This window comes from Typopeltis vanoorti, chromosome 20 (assembly GCF_054136105.1).
Source record: "Typopeltis vanoorti isolate ZY-2024b chromosome 20, IOZ_Tvanoo_1.0, whole genome shotgun sequence".
Lineage (NCBI taxonomy): Eukaryota > Metazoa > Arthropoda > Arachnida > Uropygi > Thelyphonidae > Typopeltis > Typopeltis vanoorti.
Window position 1 is genome coordinate 52,436,120 of NC_143568.1, and position 23,204 is coordinate 52,459,323.

The 23,204-nt window shown below is 34.8% G+C and overlaps 1 long non-coding RNA gene across 1 annotated transcript in view; it reads right to left on the reverse strand.

The window, feature by feature from the left end:
* LOC150095435 (uncharacterized) overlaps positions 1-18,049 on the reverse strand; it is a 66,814-nt gene extending 48,765 nt beyond the window's left edge. The window contains exon 1 of the long non-coding RNA XR_016550071.1: positions 17,807-18,049. This is a non-coding gene — a long non-coding RNA (uncharacterized LOC150095435). The remainder of the gene's footprint in view (positions 1-17,806) is intronic.
* Positions 18,050-23,204: the final 5,155 nt, after the last annotated feature.

Below are 23,204 nucleotides of genomic sequence, written 5' to 3' on the forward strand. Positions count from 1 at the left end.
CATATGGCTGGGTTGTATTCATGAGTGTAATCCATGTGAGTAGAAGTGGGGCACTTTGAACCAGATCAAGATCAAGATAAGATTCCTGACGACATTGGCTGACAAGATCAGTGACGTCATTGTGTGATTAGATAAGTGATGTCATGAGTATAGATTGCTTGGAAATTTTCTGGGAGACACATGTCTCTGTAACGTCACATTGTGTCTTTTGATTCATATAGAATTCTGGGTTATTTTTCGCGTATGGAATTGTGGGTGATGTTTAGAGATAAGATAAGGATAAGTGACGTCATTCTTTTGGTTCGAGTATGGAACCCTTGGAATTTCCCTGGGTGACACATCCATGAATAACGTCATGTTGTGTCTTTGGTTCGGTTGTGGAATTGTGGGTAAAGGTTTGAGTATGGAATTCTGGGTGATGGTTAGAGTATGGAATCCTGGGTAATGGTTACAGTATGGAATTCTGACAAGATTGAGATGTTGATAAGATAAGAATTAGATAAATGACATCACATTGTGTCTTTGGTTCGAGTGTGAAGTTGTGGGTAATGGTCAGAATGTGGAATTCTGGGATGTGATGGTATTTGTCAGTGACGTGAGATGAGGATTTTGATCATGGGTAATGATTAGAAATTGGAATTCTGGGAGGATATTTTGTCAAGTGTTGGGATCTTTGGCTCGATTGTGGAACTATGGCAAAATATTTGTCAATACACCAGTAGACATTTTCTAAAATAAGTAGTTACTGGATATCACTGATGTCCTCCTCAAACACACAAACGCATTTTTTCCCTTTCATTTTTACATTTTCTAAAATAATTAACTACTGGATATCAGTAGTATCCCCCCCTCACACACATACATACACATTTTTTTTCTTTCAAGTGCCTTTTCAGTTACTGCAATTCGTTCATACAGTGCAGCTATCATATTGTGTTGTACTGTTTTGTGCCCAGTAAAGTAAAATAATGGGTGAGCCACAAAAGTCTTTGAAATTTTCTTTCTTTAGGAAAACAGCATGAGACAAAACTCTCCACATAGCTCTAAAAGGATGGAAACCAATTATTATTTTGGAAGATACGTACATTGTGATGTGGTTATCCAGGAGCACTTGGGAAAAGTTATGTCAGAAATGGTCTGATATCCTCGCCTGCTTGCAAAGAAGAGTAGCTTATGAAGTGGACATCGGAGACTGTTATATTCTCAAATGCCAAGATGGTGAACTAATGGTCGATGATACAGAAGATGGTGGAAGTAAAGTTGTCTCTATTATTTGTGAAGAAGCTGAGATATTTTCATCAAAAATGTATGACATTGATAATCGTTTACTATTTTTGGAAACTCAATTACCCTGTATTTGTATCATGGTTAAAATTATCGCTAACCATCAAAATTCATCAATGGTAAAATTAGTCTTTCAAGATTTTATTCAATTCGATAAAGATTCTTTATTTTGGGACATTTACGAATAATATACAAAGACTGCTTGTGCATATCATGTGACAAAAGAATACATGGAAAGTTTATGGAGCTGTGCTTCTTATGTTGTCCTTTCTTAAGACTCTTTTGTGTGTGTCTAGCTATTTTGATGTAATATAACCAAGAGACAGTGAGTAACAAACATATTCTTGATTGAACTCTTTGGAAAATGTTGAGTGTAAACTAAATCTTGTGAAATATTTCTAGGTAATTACATGTTCGGATTTTTCTCTGTGAATATACTTGTAAATAATATTTCAGCAAAATAAAATATACATTTGTAAACTTAAATGAACAAAGCTTTTTGTTTTTGTAACAAAGTTTTGTGTTTTGTAAAATAGAAATTATACAAGTATACCACAGAGCTAATATTCAATTAATAAATAACTATTTATTTGTGATGGCAAAAGAAGTTTCTAATAAGAAAACGTTAATGCAGAGCCCAGTCCCTTGTTTATCTCATTTCCTTTAGTTAACATTTCCTAATGGTAAAGAAAAATACAGCAGTTCTAAGGTATCATCTTTGGAAGTTGTAACAGACGAATTGTTCTTATCAAATGTAGATATGAAATATCACACCCTAAAATCGCCAAATCGTACTGCTAGGTGTTATCACAACTGTGAAATTAATGCAGGGAATGAAAGGAAACAAAAGTAGGAAAACTGATATCTAGTAATTAATTATTTTGCTCTTTAATGGAAAACACTGTTTGTCTCCTTCAAATAAGTGAATTCAATTGTGAATTGCTCAGAGTTCTATGAATAGATAAAAATGACACACTTTTTTTTAAAGAAAGTTAATTTTGTTGAGTTATATATGTAAAAAGATTATTCGAAACATAGATTTCTATTTAATTATGCATACAAAAAATATTTAAGATTTTTACTCAGTTATTCTGCTTCGAAGTTGTTATATCAATTCATAATATTATCCCTTAAAACAATTCGGGCACTAAGAACCAAATAGGATTAAGGATGAAGGAGGGGGAATGGAATGCCACTGTCGTCCCACTCTGTTCTTATCAGATGTAGACATGAAATATCGCACGCTACAAATCATAAAATCATACTGCCATTTGTTATCACTATTGTGAAATTAATGCAGGGAATGAAAGAAAAAAAAGTGGGGAAAGATTATTGGAAACATAAAGAGTTCTGTTTATTTATGCATGGGAAAATATTTACTAGTTCAAATTACCAAGTTGTAGTGCCCATCTGTTTGCACAACAGTGGGAAATTAACAGAATATGATAATAGGGCCTTTCTAATAAGAAAACACTAACACAGAGTCCAATCCCTTGTTTGTCTCATTCCTTTAGTCAAACTTACTGATGCTAAAGAAAAATACTACAGTTCTAAAGTATAATCTTTGGAAGTTGTAACAGAGGAAATAAGTTGAAAATTATAGTACCAAACCTAATATTCAGTTGAAATAATAATAAATAAATATTTATTTGTAGTGGAAAAAATATGTAACATAATAAGGATGAAGAAAATAGAAAACCATTCAAATATCGATTTTAAAATAAATAAATAAACGTCTATTTTTGAATTCACAGTGAATTCAAAATGCATTTTTTTTCTTTTTTTTTTCATTCACATGCATTTTTTTTGCCAAGTTATTCTGGTTAGAATTTGTAATAAAGTTAACATTTAATTTGAAAAAAATAATGAACTGTTTACGATCTTAATTCCCATGGACACAAATAAATAAACTGCCCAGATGACGTTGCTTCGAGGTTACATCCACAACTGTGGGAAAACATCGCCATGAGCCACAGTGCAAATATGGCTCTTCTAAAGATCTTAAACATCACATTGGAGCAGTAACACTGAGATTCCTGTAATTAATTATTTTAGAAATATTAAGGAAATCGACAGAAATCTATAAGGAACAAGAATCAACTGCATGTTCAGTTTATTTACTGCAATTTGTTCTTTCAGGCCACAGATCATCTTGCGTGTGTGTGTGTGTGTGTGTGTGTGTGTGTGTGTGTGTGTGTGTGTGTGTGTTGTGCTGTACTGTACTGTTTTGTGTATCTCATAAAGTAAAAAAATGAGCGAACTCAACACCCTTTGCAATTTTTCTTTCTTCGGGAAAATAGCAAGAGAGACAAATCTTGTGAACTATTTCTAGGTAATTACATGTTTGAATTTTTCATTGAATATATTTGTAAATAATATTTCAGTCAAATAAATGTGTATTTGTAAAAACTTACATGAAAAAATTTAAGTGTTGTTGACATATTCTCTATATTTAAGAATATTTATTCTGCTTAGAATTTGTAATAAAATTAACATTTAATTAGAAAAGTAATGAACTTTTTAAAATCTTAAATATGACCTAGAAGCAGTAAAACTGAGACTCCTGTGATTAAGTATTTAAGAAAATGTCAACATGAAAGGAAAAAAATGTGTGTGTCTGTTTGAGGAGTAGTTGAGGGGGACACCAGTGATATCCAGTAATTAATTATTATCGAAAATGTGAACATGAAAGAAAAAAAAGTGTGTGTGTGTGTGTGTGTTTGAGGGGATGAGGGGGACATCACTGATATCCAGTAGTTATTTATTTTAGAAAATGTCTACTGGTACCTATTGATAAATATTTTCTCATAGATCCACAATCGAGCCAAAGACCCCATCACTTGACCAAATATCCTCCCAGAATTCCAATCTCTAATCATTACCCATAATGCCACATGCAAACAGAAACCTCATCTCATGTCACTCACAAATAATATCACATCCCAGAATTCCATGCTCTGACCATTACCCACAAGTTCACACTCGAACTAAACGCACAACGTGGTCACTTATCTAATTCTTATCTTATCTTATCAACATCTCAGTCTTCAGAATTGCATAATGTAACCATTAACCAGGATTACATACTCTAACCATCACCCAGAATTCCATGCTCGAACCTTTATCCACAATTCCACACTCGAACCAAAGACACCACGTGACGTCATTTACGGATGTGTCACCCAGGGAAATTCCAAGGATTCCATACTCTAATCGTCACCCTCAATTCCATACGTGAACCAAAGAATGATGTCACTTATCCTTATTTTATCTCTAAACATCACTAACAATTCCATACGCGAATAATTACCCAGAATCCAATATGCGAACCGAAAGACACAGCGTGACATCACAGAGAGAGAGATGTGTCCACCCAGGGAAATTCCAAGCATTCCATACTCATGGCGTCACTTATCTAATCACGCAATGACGTCACAAATTCTTATCTTATCTGATTCAAAGCCCCCCTCACTACCAGTCATGTGTATCACTGGGCCGGTTTGCCTATTCTGGGGGACGAAAAATCCGAGTTTCCAGGTGAAAAAACCCATAATCTCCATGTGAGACGGGCTAACTCACCTTTTGCCGGAAGAGACCAGATTCCCCACGTCACTGACGGGCATCGAACCCAGGTCTTTCCGACCAAAGGGCTTCGTCTATACTGGCTGAGCTGCGGAGGCTCTATATGAAGTCTATTACTGTAATCTTGAAAATACTGATGTAGTAGCTGCTACAGTAAGATGCAGTTTCAGTGTTTAGAAATATTTTCAGTTGCTGATTATTTGGAGAGAACTTCATTTCAAAGAATGCATGCCAAAAACAATTCACGCAATCAAAAATTCGAAAGGTCATTGCATACCATAATTAAATAGTAAATGTGTTCATTATAATTCTGTTTTGCTCTGACTGTTAGCTTTATTTTCTGTAGGTCTTGAATTATCCGAAAGTTAATCTCAATTGCGAATTGAATCTTTGTGGAAGCGAACGTATTAAAAGAATAAACTATCACACGGGCTAAAAATTGCAACTATCTGAGTAAGTTTTTTAATAATGAAAAAACAACAACAACTATCTTTTAAATGAATTGCTAAGCACGCAGTTCCCCCCCCATTTCTGCATAATGCAATATGTAGCTATTATATGCTTAAGAGTTATTAGGCTTTGGCATTGCTAATAAAGATTTAGTTATAACGTATAATAGTTTCTTTGAATGAACAAATTGAAAGAAAAACACATTGCGATAAAAACTATGTAGAGGAAAAAAAAAACATCGATTCCATTTTGAAGTAACGAATTTATCTTTCTTCTTAAATTGGGGCCCTCTTCACACACACACACACACACACACACACACACACACACACACACACACACACACACACACACAAAGTAGTCAGATTAGAGCAGCTTTCTTACTCTCGAGGTTTTTTAATTATTTTTGCAGTATAAATTATGAAAAATATTATGGACTTTATTGTATAAGTATGGCAGTTTTTTTTGGTTTCTTTTTTTTTTTTGAAAAATGAATCATGTTATCGGAGAAACAATAATTAATATTCACTGTACAAAATAATTTTTCAGACCACAGTTTTCATATAATCCCAGCTTTCAAGCAAGTGAAGTGCTCTTAATGTATGATAGTCATCTTCCGCTTAATGAACCACAATCCAAATTAAATGTATACAGTTAGAACTTTTAAAGTAGATTTTCAAATCTAAACAATATAGATTCCTCATGGATAAGAACAGAAAGATTGGACAGAATTATATAAGAATGAGAAAGTAATAAATATCATGATATTAATATAATGGGTATACGTATACTTATTGATGCCTATAATTGTCATGGAAACAGATACACCTTTTCACTATAATTTGACATTACCAACTATATTTTACTATTAAAAAAAATGCATTCCAATTATACATCATCTATTAAAAGATGATCGCATACTTTTAGTTATTACGAAAAATACAGATTTTGAAATATCAAGAATTTGCAGATTTAGAATTTTGGATATCATAGCATTTAGAGATCACAATATCATTGCTATCTCTGAATGCTATGAATTAAAATATGAACAAAATTTAAAATCAACTAATGTGATTGACATTGATATATCTCGGAGTGATAAACATCTGAAATTAAAAGTATTGTCCTCTACAAAATTTCCATCCTATTACTAATATACTGTAGTTACACTTCTTGTAAGATATAAGATGTTAGTAGTTCATTTTATCATTGATTTCCGTATATAAATTCATACCAAAGACTCAAAATCACCTTTATCTTTGAAATACTTCATCGCAACTATGATGCTGCATTGTGCTCCAAACAAGATAAATATTATTACATGTGTGCATTTTCAAGATTATAAACAAACCTCAGCAGGTACACTCGGGAGAATTATTTGGTGCACTTAACACTCGGGAGGTCGCGGTGGTAATTTTGCAGTGTAGGACGCGGTATATCTGAGAGATAACATTCATTACTAATATGTGCTAAAATGAAAAAAAAAAAAAAAGACCAAACACTGCAAATATAATTCATGATAGTACAAATTAAGTGACTATTGAATCCAACATTATTGCATAGCGGAATATAGAAACTACAAGAGTTTCGTGCCGAATATATATATAGAAACTAAAATTTTCTTCGGAACAAGCATAAGTAGTGCAACGTTGGGCAATCCTAGTAAAGGTGCGGAAAGCTCCAGAGTACTGTCCTCAGTATTTTCCATAAAAGTAAAGCACATCTCCTAGAGGACATGTGTGATAAAAATAAGCCCTTCGCTCTCTATTTCAGTAATACATGATGGTTTATTTATTTTCAGTTACAATCTAGAAATTATTGAACAAAGAATTAAAAAAAAAAAAACTAAACTATACTATACTGACATTGAGCGTCGCGGTATCTCTCAGATAACATTTACTGTCAAACATCATAAACCTTTACGTAACATGTGTTAAACCAAACTGACAGCAAAAAAAAAGCGCGGAATATCACTTGTAACATATGAATGCACAGCTACTCATGACCTTCAATCTATACAAATAGATAGGTTAAAGAATATTCATGTTAACAATTAGCATTTATCTGTCAGATCAGATGCGACCTCCCGAGTGTTAAGTATGAGGGTATACTATTATGCGCAGCAAAGTGACGGATGGAGCACCGACTTTTCGCTCTTATTTAAAATGAGTTTGCTGCAATCGATTTTGTTGTTCGTCCTCAGTAACTCATTTCAGAACAAATATAAATAGATTCAAATCCATATAATTCACATAATTCTGTCTTCTTCACGATAAACTAAACTGACAGACAATAAAAAATGCGGCGTGTTTAAGTATTTTTTACAAAACTTTTTAAAGTTAACAATCTATTAACGGTATTTCACGCGCAAAATATTCTTTAAAATATGCTATGAAGCCAAGTGAAAAAAAAATACTAATTACTGTCTTCAAATTTCACATAGATTTTATTGTGAAAATCCCAAATGTATGGCGTCATTCAGGAATAAAAAACTACTCGTTCTTTCAACCATTCTTTCTCTCTTATTAGATGGTGACTTTTAAGTCCTTTATAATTCTATCCACTGTGAGCAATTGGCCTAAAGTAAAACAGTGCTCTCTCATCTCTCTCTTCGAAAGTATGCATTCTCCATCTAATGCGGGAACGATCATTACAGCGACTAGGGTGAGTAATTTATGAATGGAGGGAAGGGGAAAGAGTTCCGCCGAGAAAGGGTTTTAAGTTCACGAAGCCACTAAAAGGTGGCGGGAAAGTAATCAATTAGCCACTCCAGCAGGTGAGCTATGAAATGTGTCAAGCTCTGTGCAGAGCCATCAGTGGAATACTTGGATTCACGAATGAACTTCCTGACGCTCACTTAGTATTAACTGCCGGTTAATGATGACACTGTGAAAAAATTCTCTAAATTTAAGAATGGCTTTTAGATAATTAGAATAGTATTCACCGCTTTCCATTACTGAACCGTAATGAATGAAATGGTTGCAAAAATTTACATAATGGTAGTTATTCTGTATTATACGTACGGTGACCATACGTCCTTTATTTAAGAGGACAGTCCTTTATTTCACTTCTCTATCCTTTATATATATTTTTTTCTAAACTGGCCATTTTGTCCTTTATTTTGTGAATTGAAATAGTAAATTGAATATTTGCGTGCAGCACACGGCCCATAGAAACATGAAACTGTCATATCACAGGCACGGCATATATGGCTGCGTCGTTGATCAATCGTCGTTATGTCACCAAAGAAAAGATAGAAGAATGGCGCCAAAATGACGAGTCGTTCCAATAGATTTGTTTAAATTTTTAAATATTTCACAGATAAACACGTGTGTTTTAAAAACATTTTAAAAGTCGTTGAATTTTGCTTCTGTCTCCCTCGATCTAATGCCCCACTGAACGAGTATTTTCATTAGTAAACAATATGTGGACCAGTGAAAAGACGCAATTAAAAATCGAAAAATTGAAAGAATGCATTTATACCAAATGCAACTTTGACAAGAATGGTATACAGGTTTATGATTTTTGAAAGCACAAACCTGATTTATTAAAAAAAATTCATTATTGTAAAAAGTATCAAATTAAATTGGTTTTTTTTTAGTAATAATGTTTAAAATTGTTTAAAATGCTACGTATACGCTTATATTTTATAATAAATGTTATAAAGCTTTTTAGTTTTAGTGAAACAAATAAACGCAACCTTCTTCTTCTTTATTATTATTATTATAAAACAATTCCTGATTTGTCCTTTATTTTCTCCCAAAAATTGAGTTCACTGTAATTATATACCAAAATATAAATATTACCATATAAAAACTCTTCAAATGAGCACTTCCAGTTCAAATGTTCTTTAATATACGGATATTATTATTATTATTTTTTTTTTTGCAATAACCCATATTCAAGTTAATTCAGTAATTATCTTTAATATTAAATATTAATTTACAGATATATTAAGAGGTCGTTGGCTACTTCATTGTAATTGGTACGACTACATTCTATCACGTACTCGTAACAGATATTGTACAATATAAAGCACAATACCACACATTCGAAAATGCAATTTACTAAATTCTGTTAATAAACAACTTCAACAAGGGATGTGGTTTTTTTTTCAGATAAGATAGCGTAGCAAATAAATAAATAAAAAAAAACATTCATTATTATTATTATCATTACCTGATGCCTCCAAGGACTCATAGTGAGAGGACACTTATGTTTTTATGTACTTATTTATTACATATCTAAAAAAGATGTCTGACTGTTGAATGTTCCTTCTGCGATTTCCAGTACGTATCAGCCAAAAATTCTGACTGAATAAATTCATTCGTCATTTCTTTGTTTGAACGGATTTCCGAGAATGTTAGCTTCATAACCCCACATAATTAATGCCGTCGTCCATGCTTAGTGCACCTGAATCCTATTATTACTTCCCTTGCATTAATAATACTGCTATCGATTTTGCTGTCTACTTGAGCCTGGTTATCAAGCGCAAATTATTATGGCACGTATTTGTTCAAAACTCCTTTTCGGTGATAAAGATATTTAAGTGCTAGTGAACAGAGAAGCAAAGCCGTTAATCTTAGAAAGGATGCGATGCACATTATTTAACACTTGCTCCGGAAATCTGCGTCTTATAAATGCGCATTTTAAATTTTGACGTCGAGAATACTGTCAAAATCTTTTATCAAAATATGAAACTAAGAGTTCTAATTAATTACTAGCAGTTAAGGGTACATCTTGGCATAGATTACGAGTTGCTAATTAAAAGCAATTTTGATTAATTGAGGAATTCTAAGGTTTCAAGTGATCGCTTGGAACTAAATTATCGCAAGTTTAATATGTTTTTGTAATAATTCAAGCGGCTGTTTTCTACACGTGTACAAAAGGAAGAAAAGATCAGCATAACTGATCTTTTCAGTTATGCTGAAAAATGGACAACTGCTACAATTTAAAATCTACTACAGATCACGTTTCATTTAGTGATTGAACAAAAATTAAATTTGCAGGTGTTTTGCAAAATGCATATGCCATTGTTTGTTTGTTTTTTTCTCCTCCCGCTCCATACCTCCTACACTGTTATATTATCATATAATAACTCGACTCTAGCTATGTCACTTTTATTCAAATTTATTTGCGAAACATCTTGGAGTAATTTCACTTTTGGTTTAAATCATAGTAGTGTTGTGTCAAAATTATGCACGTTTTTTAAAAAATATACAGAAAGATAACTCTGCGCTGGCTGCTATTAAAAAATCAGTAACGCCTTTTATTTCCCTATGGGGAGTAGGCGAGGCCGTTTTAGCCCTATCTAACTTTTGGAGACTGAGGGGAAAGTCCCATCTCCTCCGTTAGCCAATCATAGATGGCCCAAGACTATCACTAATTGTACATGGCACCGGTGAAGAGAGCCGGCTGTCTGGTATTATTTAAACAATTTGGTATTTAAGTTTACGATTAAAAATCGGTGGCAGTCTTAAATGTTACGACCGATTTTCAATGTAAAGTTTGTTTTAATTTTTGAATTAATCCATGTAAAGTAAAAATCATACTTTTGTATGATTTTTACCTTAGTGATTATTTATACTGGTTTTTTTTTTTTTTCGTAAAATGTAAAATAAGAAATGGCTTACAGCAGTACCGTGTCTGATACTGTTACAGCGTGGTTTATTCCTGAATTATCTACAGATTATCATTAATAAATGAAACCATACCGAATGTTACAAACATATTTTACAAATTACAATAATAAACATTATAGTAAAGCCAACAATGAATTCAAGTATAGCTGCTTTGATAGTTCTTGGCATCACTTTAAAGAATCATATTGACAAATGCACGTTTTTGTGCAAGCCTCCGATTATATCCATATTTTCTTTCCGTATAGAATGTTATATGTACACACACACAACTCTGATACATCATAGTCTTCTATCACAATCCAAATTACAATTGCTCCTGCCATAAAATTTAACGAAATATAAGATACAGACTGTCCACCCAAAATGATTAATTTCTTAATTGTACTAAATTTCTAAGCATCTTAAGAACTTTTAAAAAAAAAGAGCATTCATACTGTATATAAATTATGCATAACAACTATATCATGATGCATTTGACAGGGGTGCTATCCGCTATCGCAGTTTCCCGATATTACATTCAAGCTTAATTTGCAAACAAATGCATGTTTTCTAAACATTTCACCCTAAATTTCTATAATTACGAGCAAGCCTATCAAAATGGTGGGCATCATTGAATTTGAAGAGCTTTCGAGAATGATTGAATACTGTGTTATTGGTGATCATTAATCCTCGAGTCTATATATGAGATGCCATTTATTTATAAAACTAGACAGAGTACATCTGTTTACCGTTGCTTTGCAGTTCCCGAGGCACAAAGTTCTCGACACTGACTGCAGCACGAGTATACTGCAGTCCGTGTCGTTCCGCTTTAAATTTTTGGTTTAGTTTGACTGTAGTTACAGCCAAAGCAGGCTAATATTATGAGGCCAGTACATTATAGATTTGCTAACTGTAACTGAATACATGCATCATGCATGTGGCACTACCCTTCGATAGTTTGTATTTGAGTCTTTATGAAAAGATTGTGTGTGTGTGTGTGAGAGAGAGAGAGAGAGACATAGAGAGAGAGAGAGAGAGAGAGAGAGACATTATATTCTGCACTTTCAATGAATATACTCCATCTACGCTGAAAATGAAGTAATGAAATTATGACGTGGAAATAATCAGAATCATGTTTTTTCATTGATTTAAATAGACTGGATATGAACTTTCTACGTAATTATATAAAATTATAAATTACACCGGACGACCTGCTAGAATTAGTCTATAATTCTTTAGGAATATTACTAGCAATACCAGGGTTGCTTTAAGCTTATTTACGATTTTAGTGACTCGAAAAGTTTTCTCGCTATGAACGATCAAATGAACTAAATGACTGAGAGAATAATCCGTAGTCAAATTTCCTAAAAATTGGTGTCACTAGACATTTATAATTCAGCAAACACATATACGTGTGATTAGTGAATTATCAAGCCCAAGTATTAGAATATATATTATCCTTAATTGTTGCGTTTAAGGAAGGTTGGTTGGAGCAAAAATTCTATTCGCTAAGTTCATGAATGTTAGTCTTTCGGAAATGCACTTGAATCCACATCCAAGGCAGGATTCAAATCACAGCCTGTTGGTTGAAATTCGGTTAAACAATTCACTCGGCCAAAACTCAAAATGTATATTAGTAGTTTGCCTTTGTTAGCAAGTAGGTTTAGCGTTTTGTCTCCAGAAAGAAACTAATTTAAGATACTCTTGTGGAAAAAAATAACATTCACAAATCGCTTTCCCCCTGTTATTTAGCAAATGATAACTCGTTATCTGAAAAGAAATACTAAACGTGTCATAAATGAATCACCCTTACAATTAACTTTGATTACTGCAGTGTTTGATTTCCAAAGTGCATTCAACAAATATTGCATAAATCAGTCTTCCTCGGTTGCTCTTTAGAAAAAAGATTTTTCCGACCTAGAATTTAAGCGATTTTACCCAAGCTTGTAACTGTCAGAACACTGTAGAATGTTGTGCTGCACTACTTCTATTTAGGAAGATTTAGGATCCTTTTCCACTGACAATCTTCATATAGTCGCATTTAGGAACATGTTCCATCTTGCCGAAGTATGAAAAGAAAATCATAATATTGATCGTATTGACAAGTGATCTACTCTTCTTGATAATGTAACATCAAAGGTTCAGTGTAAACTAAAATTGAGATTATAATTATATTTGTTATGGAGTTTCAATGTTCAGTATTTATGGCAAATCTTCAAAGGTACACGGTTCTTTAAGCAACTATTCTTCAAATAGCGTTAACTTCTTTCTGGCATTTTTTTTATCCCGCCGAAAGCTGTAAACCTATAGCACATTATTATTAGTACAGAGGGGAGGCTGTTAGACAAATCAAATACCGTGATCCAGAAACAAAACATACAACTAAATTAAGGGGATAAAAAAATCCCTTATTATTTTACAGCCAGTATGCGAAACTATAAGATCGAAAGCTGCGATCTAAGAGTTTCATGCCAGCGAACTATCGGCGAATCCAAGCGTAAGTGACCATCTGGTATTACCACACCAAGGCAACCCGAAGCAAAGGTGGAGCAAGTTCCTCACCATCCTTGATATTTTCTCATAATGTAAAAAGACACAGCTCCTAGGAGATGTAATATTGCTTTACATTATGAGGAGAGATCACTACTCAGACTGGTTTCAACCTTTTGTATAGGTGAAGCAGGCTCTAAAAATAAGACGATCCCGAAAGATCGCCCAATTCAGCGTTGTTCCACTCGATGACAGGCTCACCCCTTCACCGAGAAGAACTTCTCAGCATTGGCTCTACATTATCAGGCTCACCCCACCACCAAGCAGAGCCATAATCTCAGCAGTGGCCCCACTCAGATACAGGCAAAAACCTACCTCCAAGTGGAGCCTCTCAAAGCCAGATCCGCCGCGCACCGGTTTCCACCCTTACGAATAAGTAAAGCGTCTCTAAAAATTCGGACGATCCCAAGGCCACTCAATTGTGGACGAAAGACCGTCCATCTCAGCGTTGGCTCCACTCAGTGATGGCCTTCCACCCACCACCAAGCAGAACCGCTCATATTCCGAAGAAAAGCATTCACCGACAAAGCCCCTCACCGGGCCGTGCAGGAAAACACTTTCCCCGGAGATCAAATTGCTCCCTTAAGGCAAAAACCTTAAGAGAGCGAACTCATATTATTAACCCCCACCGGTTTCAACCTTTTTTGAGGTCTCCTCAGTGAGTAACTAGACCTGGATGACATCAAAGTTTAAGGGAAAAGAACTTACATACCTTCACTATACGAATGCCAGAAAGGTGTGCACATATTATATTATAACTAAGATGAAAAGCCAAACGGCTATTTTGAAGGTCTAGCTACTCACTGATGAGACCTCTAAAAAGGTTGAAACCGGTCTGGGTAGTGACCTCTCCTCATAATGTAAAGCAATATTACATCTCCTAGGAGCTGTGTGTTTTTACATTATGAGAAAATATCAAGGATAGTGAGGGAGCTTGCTCCACCTTTGCTTCGAGTTGCCTTGGTGTGGTACTACCAGGTGGTCACTTACGCTTGGATTCGCCGATAGTTCGTCGGCATGAAACTCTTAGATCGTAGTTTTCGATCTTAGAGTTTCGCATACTGGCTGTAAAATAATAAGGGATTTTTATCCCCTTAATTTAATTAACTTCGCCGAAAAAAATAGCCGTTTGGCTTTTCATCTTAGTTAAAACATACAACTAGTTTGTGCCTCCAATAAGTAGGGGATCGGTGTCAACAGATGATTAAATTCATCTTCAACTTTAAGGACATTCACAAACATCCACACCGAAGGCGGGATTCAAATCACTGCCTGATGGCTGAAAAGTGGACAAACAGTTCACTCGGTCAATGAGGTCGTTTTAAATGCATTATAAATACTTTAATATAACTCATACAAATTCAAAATTCTTCTATTGAATTGGCATCGATATTTTAGCCGTTATATATATATATATATATATATATATACACACACTAGCCATCCCCCCTGGTGCCTACGGCGCCCAACCCCGAGTTCCGGACTGATAGGCCGGTTCTCCTTGAATTCTGATGACTCAAATTTTGAAGACTCGAAAGGGGACCCCCTGGCGCCTACGGCGCACATCCTCCGAGTTCCGGACTGGTAGGTTGGATCTCCTTGAATTCTGATGACTCGAAGTTTAAAGACTGAACACTCAGGGTAGCCCTGAGTTTCAAAACATTTCAAATAACTTGACAAAAACGTTACAAAAAAGCCTTATCATTTTATATTATAGAGTAGATATATATAAGCCTTCCTTTTAATAATACTATACCAGACTCTTAGAATGAACTTTTCGTTTTCTTCATTCTTCCTTTCTTTTTCTCTTCTATGGAACTATGATTATTCGCCAATATATGACTTTGCAACTATATACTGTTGCCTAAAACAATATTAATAACTTAATTTTTTATTTTATTTTTATTTTTTGCGAAACGAAAAAGATAGGCACCTGCACATGTGTTTTATATTATCCGTGTCGATTTAGGCAGTTTATTCCTATCTTCTGGCTGAATCGATTTTACTGAAATTCTGATGCTTATAATAATTTGAAGAGCAATTCAAAAATTGATTTAAATTTGGAAAAATGTTTTGAAATTATACAACACAAAACTTTGCTCTGGAATTCGATGAAAGTTTGTATTTGGAAGGTTATTTCAGTTTTCATTTCGATTAGACAATTTTAGTAACAAAATTAAGCAAATATGCCTACCATTACCAGTAGCGCACTCAAGGTTTAATCTTTGGGGGGGGGGGCGAATTGACTAGACGATTTGAGAATACACACTACACACATCGCATACGACCTATGACTGAGCATCTCAATAATCGCTAATTCATAAGTAGTATAGAAATAGAAGACACGACACAACATAAATTAAAAAAAAAAAGAATTTTAATTAGGAAAAGATTTTTGGAAAATTTTCTATTTTTTTCGAATTTTCGATCGAATTTAAAATTAAAAAAAAATATTGTTTCCGATTATGTATTCACTTTCCTCCTAGCACTTAATCTAATTACGTTGCTATTGTGCTACTTTGTGTAGACAAGGTGTTTAATTTTTCGGTTTGGCAGTGAAACATCAAGGAGATTCCATACAGAGATATAAGATTGCCACATAGACAACCAACAAGTTTAACGAGGCGTTTTCAATTAAAGAATAGATAAGCCAGCAGATTAACAATAACATTTTGAGAATGAGAAAACTAGTGTTAGTTAAATTAGGTGCTTCCGATTAAGTGTATTCACCACCGATTTAGCAAAGATATACGCCTATTTCAGAAATCATTACTTGAGGGAAATTAAGATGGCGAAGTAAAATTACAATCGGCCATTGAACAGTATCCAATAAAAATGTCCGAATACGTACAGGGTTAATAACACAATGTCTTGTTTGTTTTACTACGACAGCAGACATCTCCGTGCGGTGCACAAAACAGGAAAAAAAACTGAAAAAAAAACAGTGGACAAAGGAACAAGGAAGCTGGTCAGAAGAAGAATAGAGAAAAGAGGTTATCTGGTCTGATGATGATAGATTCCAGTTTAATCAACAGATTCATTGACTTGTGCTGATTTCTACATATGCCGATTATTTATCTAGTGGGATCAAATGAGTATAAATGATGTGGGTGTGTTTTCCTGGAACGCATGATTTTCTGAAACCGACGCCTAACCATCGTATCCTATATAATCACCATACACTTATTATACTCCATGTACATTTAACAGTTCACTTCTCCTGTTATGGCGTCATTCTTTAGTTAACGCAGCAAACTATATTGTATTGTAGTATACAATATAGTCATATATATAGAAATATAAAATAGTCTCGTGTATTGTAGAAATACAACACGAAGTGATTTCTCTGCCTCACAGAATGAATTCCCACTCTCCCGTTATGAAGTTCGGTCATCCATGGAAAAAAAAATTATGACGATGATAATTTTTCCTACAAAATATAGTTAAGAGTTCTAATATAAGTTACGTAATATAAAGCCAATCTGATGTGCAGAGAAGTTTTTGTTTTCATGCATACAATAAGCACAGCGATAGCAGTAATCGCTGTGCTTATTGTATGTATCGTGAAGTGTAATAGTAATCGTGAAAGTCAAACGTATTTGACCTTCACGATCAGACGAGGTCAAATACGTTTGGTATTTGTCTGTATGTTATTATTTAAAAACGCTACAATAATGTTTTAATTAGATATTCTACGTGTGTGTGTGTGTGTGTGTGTGTGTGTGTGTGTGTGTGTGTGTGTGTGTGTGTGTGTATTTCTATCCCTCATGTACAGCAAACGAATTACAAAAAATATTAGTAGTATGAGAGACGGAAGCTCTTACTAAAGAATAAAATACTTCCTGAAGGTACTTTTTCTGGAAGAAAGTTCGAGACATATTTCATTTCTTCACATTTCAACTATATGCATTCCTGTTTCTATGCGCTGCATGTAAATGAAGAATTCCGCATATTGAAACTGTTATCTTAAGCGTCAAGTAAGTGAAAAGAAGTGAAACGCCAATGTATATGGCTTCCATGGTAACCAACATTTATTTGCTCCAATTTAAAGATAATTTAAAGTGATATAACGGACTTTATTACTGTATCCTCATAGTCATTTTCACAAGCTTAAATATATGCTATCCAATCATATGTAGATACTAATTAATTTTAAAACGTGGCATTTATATGCAACTTTAATTACTGCTTGCCTAACAGCTAAATCACGTGGCTATTTCTGTCAGTAGTTCCCTTCCTCACACTCATTGCTTGCAACTAAGATACTCTTTTCGTAAGTTTATAGCATTTACAGTTATAATTTTTTAGGTGTGACTTACCTCAGTAAATTATTTTTTGTTGCTTACATAACAGTCGACCGACAAAGCATCTGGTAAATAAACGTGCCTTTGTGACAGATATAATATCTTCTTAGCCAACTTTTAAAGATTGTATGCTTTATACACAACATTTTGTTTCCAGCCGACATTTTTAAAGCGTACATTAAACACAGCCCTAACTTTTCTTAGTTCAGAAGTATTTTATTTGAGTGTTGCAAATTAATTTGAAAACATCTCATGAAACTTTTGTAAACAGTTGGAAAAACTGCGATAAAATGAGCGTATAATTTTGTTCGCACTTTGTAAATATTTGTTTTCATCCACTGCCGTTGTTTGGGTTGCAAGCAGAAATAAAAATGAGATGCGTGAAGTGTCAGTATCATCTGTTGTTACGTAGTGAGCAAGACGAGAAAGAAAGTAAACAAATGTGTGTTGACTCTGGTGGACTTGAGAAAAATTGAAAAAAAAAAAAAAGAAAGATATTTCAACTCTGGGGAAAAAAGAAAAAACAATACACGAATATAACTAAATGAGTAGAGCTGAGTTCTTAAGTTCACTTAAGTTCACATTAATTTGCACTTATAATTAGAAGAGAGAGCTTTAAAAAAGGCCTATTATTTGTTGAGACATTGAGATACAAAAAAATGTTCAGTGTCATCTGTTGTATACGCTTTTCATAAAATAAAAAAAATCCGAGTTACTTGTTCACGAAGTACTGCTAATCAAATTTCTCAGGACAGCATTCCCTCTCCAACACACACACATAAAAAATGCGTTGCAATTATGTTCAGTAAAGCATCTCTAAGAAGTTGAAGAGCGAGCTTTTCTTATTTTTGAATGAAGTTGTATATTAATTGACAAGCTCAAAATATAGATCAAATTAAAAAGGAGCATGAGGTCTTCTCTAGATCTAGAGAAGACCTCGTGTGTTTTACACGAGGCTGCAAACTCACTGTCACTTGGTAAGCAGCTTTCGTCTAGGTTACTAGCGTTCCTAAAATCGGCTCACACATTTAACCGATTTAAACATACCAAACCAACTTTTACAATCTATTCAAGAAATATATACAGGAAATAAAATAGCAGTTAAATTAGAACACATCTCAGAATGAAAAGATATATCAAGAGGAGTACGACAAGGATGTACCCTCTCACCTCTGCTTCTCAATATATATATATATATATATAAATGAAATATTAACAATCTGGAAACAGCATAACCCATTTAGTATACAAATGACCCCCCAAATGAAGATAGATATACTACTATTTGCAGATGATCAAATAGTATAGCTACATCAGAAGAGGACTTACAAATATCATTAAAACCAATAAATGATATCTCAAAGCAATATAATATGACAATATCTAAAGAAAAAACAAAAATAATGGCATTCAAAGGAGAAAACCCAGTAAGAAGTAAAATAGTGATAGATAATAAAATACTAGAACAAGTAAACATTTTCAGCTACTTGGGATGTGATCTATCATACGAAGAAGAAAAAGACATAGACACTAAAATATCAAACTTTGTCAAAGTAAATGGCATAATAAATAATATATTTAAGCCATCCCTGGTACAAAAACACACTAGAATCAGACTACATAATGTCTTGTGAAAACCAACTCTACTATACGGAAGCGAAACATGAACCATGAAAAGGAAAGATGAACATTCAAACAGCAGAAATGAAGTTCCTCAGAAAAACAGCTGGGTGTACCAAGTGGGACCACAAAACAAAGGAAGAAATCTTACAATCCCTGAAAATAAAACCAGTTAATTACTATATAAGACAGTATAAACAAAAATGGCTAGAACATTTAAATCGAATGGACAAAAGCAGACACTGCCAAAAATATTATACAGATACAAAATAAGTGGAAAAAGAAGAATCGGAAGATCAAGAAAGAGATGGCATGAGACCGGAACAGGCCACTTGGTCTAAATTCTGTGTTAGGAAGAAGAAGAAGACAAAGTATTTGACAAATTTAAAATTATATCAATTATCTTAATATTTAATATATTAAGATTTTAATAGTTGAAGATTAGTACATCAGTATATTTTTCTAAATTTTCTAAGACTCGTTAAAGTAAAGTAAATTAGCCATTATTTCCAGTGTCATGTTGTAATGGAAACAGACGCATGGGAAATAAAAGTATGATGTGATGGAAATCATTGGCGATTTTTATTAGTGTTTATATAATAAATTCTGTAACGCTTTTTATTCCGAAAGGGAGCACACACAAAATTGTTAGGTGTGAGCTCCTAACAATTTGAACCTAGATGGGTAGCCATCTCCGCTCTTCTTGCCTTAAGTAGCGATAGTCATACAAAAATGAATCGGGACTTTCAGAATTTTGGGTATGTCTGTGAGTCAAATAAAATATTAATCTGAAAATATTAAGTACTGACTGAAACTGCACTAAGCTGAACATTAATATAATGGGTTTCAGTAAAGATGTTCCTCCATATTTTAGATAGAAGGCGAATTTCATCTTCCAGCTTGAAACCACCGATCAGCTTACTGGAGGCTTGGAGTGGACTTGAAAAAAGTTCCATGCTTGGTCCAGGTTATATAAAAAAATAAATAAAAACACAAAATCATAACCTAGCGCACCCAGGGTACTGTAAACTGCTTGGAAAGAAATCAAAAGGCACCATAGTGTGAGGCACAAGCAGCTGATGCCAACCTTAATGAGATGTAGGACTTCATTTCGCTGAGTTGACTGCGGCAATCATATTCGCCATACTTTGCAGAATGGTATGATATAATAGCGATCAATAGGGATTTTGGACCATTCATTCAGTAGGCATGTAATGAGGTGTTGTATGACAGTCGTCCTTTGACTTCACCCGACGCTACAGTTCCTCCCACTGATGTTCAATAGGGTTGAGATCAGAGATCTATGGAAGCCAGTCGAGTGTGGTGACGTTCATATCCACAAGCCACACAGTTACAACAGCAGCCTTATAACACTGTGCATTGTCTTACTGAAAGAGACAGTTTAGTTGGTTATTTGTTTAGTTCCTTTAAAACGCCACAGATTGCATTGTACCGAAACTTCTCGGAGTTGAATGAGGCCGAACCAAGTAAAACAGAACCATATCGTCACCCCGCCACCTATGAGTTTTACAGTTGGGGTTAAGAGATGTTAACAGGGCATCCGCAACATCCTTCCATCTGCTCGGTAGAAGTTGAAGCGTGATTTGGCTCTCCATAACACAGCTTTCCAAGCTTCCACGTCTCACTGTACACGCTCTTTTGCACCATTGCACCGCTGAAGACGACGCTGCATGTCGGATCGGGTAATCTGAGCTTACATATTGCGGTCCTACCACGCAAACCCGTGATTATCCGGAGAGTTCACTGAACGACAGTTTACCGAAAAAGCAATTTATCGAATAAACAATTAATCGAAATAGAGTTCGTCGAACAATAGTTAATCGAAAAAGTAATTTATCGAACGTCAATTAATCGAAAACATAATTTATCGAATGGTAATTCTTCGAAAAATAACAATTCTTCGAAACTACGAATCATGAACTGAACAGTTCACCAAAAATGATTATAAGACATATAAAGTGAAGTGTATTTTTCAAAAATGAACTGCAGTTTGTATTGGATTAACTTGTCATGCTGTTGAATTTTAACATGTCATTCCCCTTATACACTGCATCGAAAGAGGTCAATGAGAGCATAGTGTGATGAACATACAGCCATGGAGCCCATTTTAATAGTTTAATTGTATAAATTACCCATTTATCGCTATAGTACACTTGTGGAAAGTATGTCCGTAGTATTACTGCAGACACTGCATCGAAAGGAGGTGAGTGCAGCAATCCTGCGGAAATACTTTCTACAAGTGTACGATAGCGATAAATGAGTAATTTAGACCATTCTTCCTGTAGACTGTAATGAGGACCTGGACTGTTGTGGGACAGATGTTCTTTGATCACACTCAACGCTACATTTCATCCTACAGATGTCCAATAGTGCTGAGAATAGGGTTCTGTGGAGTTCATTCAAGTGTGTTGATGTTCATGTCCACAAACCATGCAGTTACAGCATCAGCAGCATTATGACATAGTGCATTGCCTTGCTGAGAGAGACAATGGTCTATTTAGCAGAAACGCCATAAAACATCGCATTGTCCAGAATGTTTAGATACCTCTCGGAGTTCAATGATCGTGGCACAGAGGACAGGACGATACCATCCCACCACCACCTCCGAATTACACACTCTGGTAAAAGATATTCAGCGGGCATCACACCCGATCATTTGCTCTGTAGAGGGCGTAGCGTGATTTCTCGCTCCGTAACACAGCTTTTCAAGCTTCAACGTCCCACCGTACACGTTCTTTGAACCACTGATGCTGCATGTTGGCTCGGGTAATGTGGGGCTTACATATTTGCTCTTCTACAGTGGATATGCATGTTGTGAGTTAGGTAGGTTCTGAACGTTTTTTTGCAGATTCGTCTTCCACTCGATGCCCAGAACTCTAAATTCAACGTGTCGACCGACGAATGGCGGATTTTACATATTATCCTTTGTATTACCCTACGGTCACGTTCGGCGAGTGCTACCACTGCGGTAGCACTTGAAGTTGACTCCCTGCACTTCACTCCCTTCAATATGTCATCATTGTTTGTTGACCTTGGATTGCCCAATTTTTTAATAATTTGCCGAACAGGCTTGCATCATGGCATCCTATCACAACGTCTCTTTCAAACTCATTCAGTTCCCTTCTCGCAGCCATTTCACCCGGACGCAGTTGCACTGACTTGGTAGCATCGTATTCCTCTAATTTATACTGGCTGGTATGGGCACCTTGCCCATGGGGGTGTCCGTTGACTGTTTCTCAAGTAGTGCATATGTTATGTAGCTGTGCGTGGCATTTTTTTTTTTTTTTTTTTTTTGGAGAGGAGAGGAATATTGTATTTAGTCAGTATATGCGTTTCGCGTATTTTATGTGTATTTGACAGAATCTGGAAACGATTATGTAAAATATCTTTTCTCGAGACCAGACAGGAAAAAAAAAAGCCAATAGTGAATGATCAGGAGGTATATGAGGAATTGAGTAAACTTGATGATAAGAAGCTGTAGGACTTGATAGTATAACACCTCGTGTCTCGAGAATGTTTCAAGAAGTTAACGATAGATTGCTACATCACAAGCTAGTAATTAAACTGGAACAGATGGGTTGAATACTAGTGCAGTTGATTGAAGAACTGCTGTCTGACAGGTATCAGCAAGTTGAGTATGTAAGCGCGATGTTCCAGAAGAGGAAAGCCACTAGTGGTGTACCCCAATTTAATTTGTTTAATTTGTATGTAAATGATATTGGGAAGGTCTTGAATGGTGATATATAGTTATTTGCAGATGATGCAAAGTTGG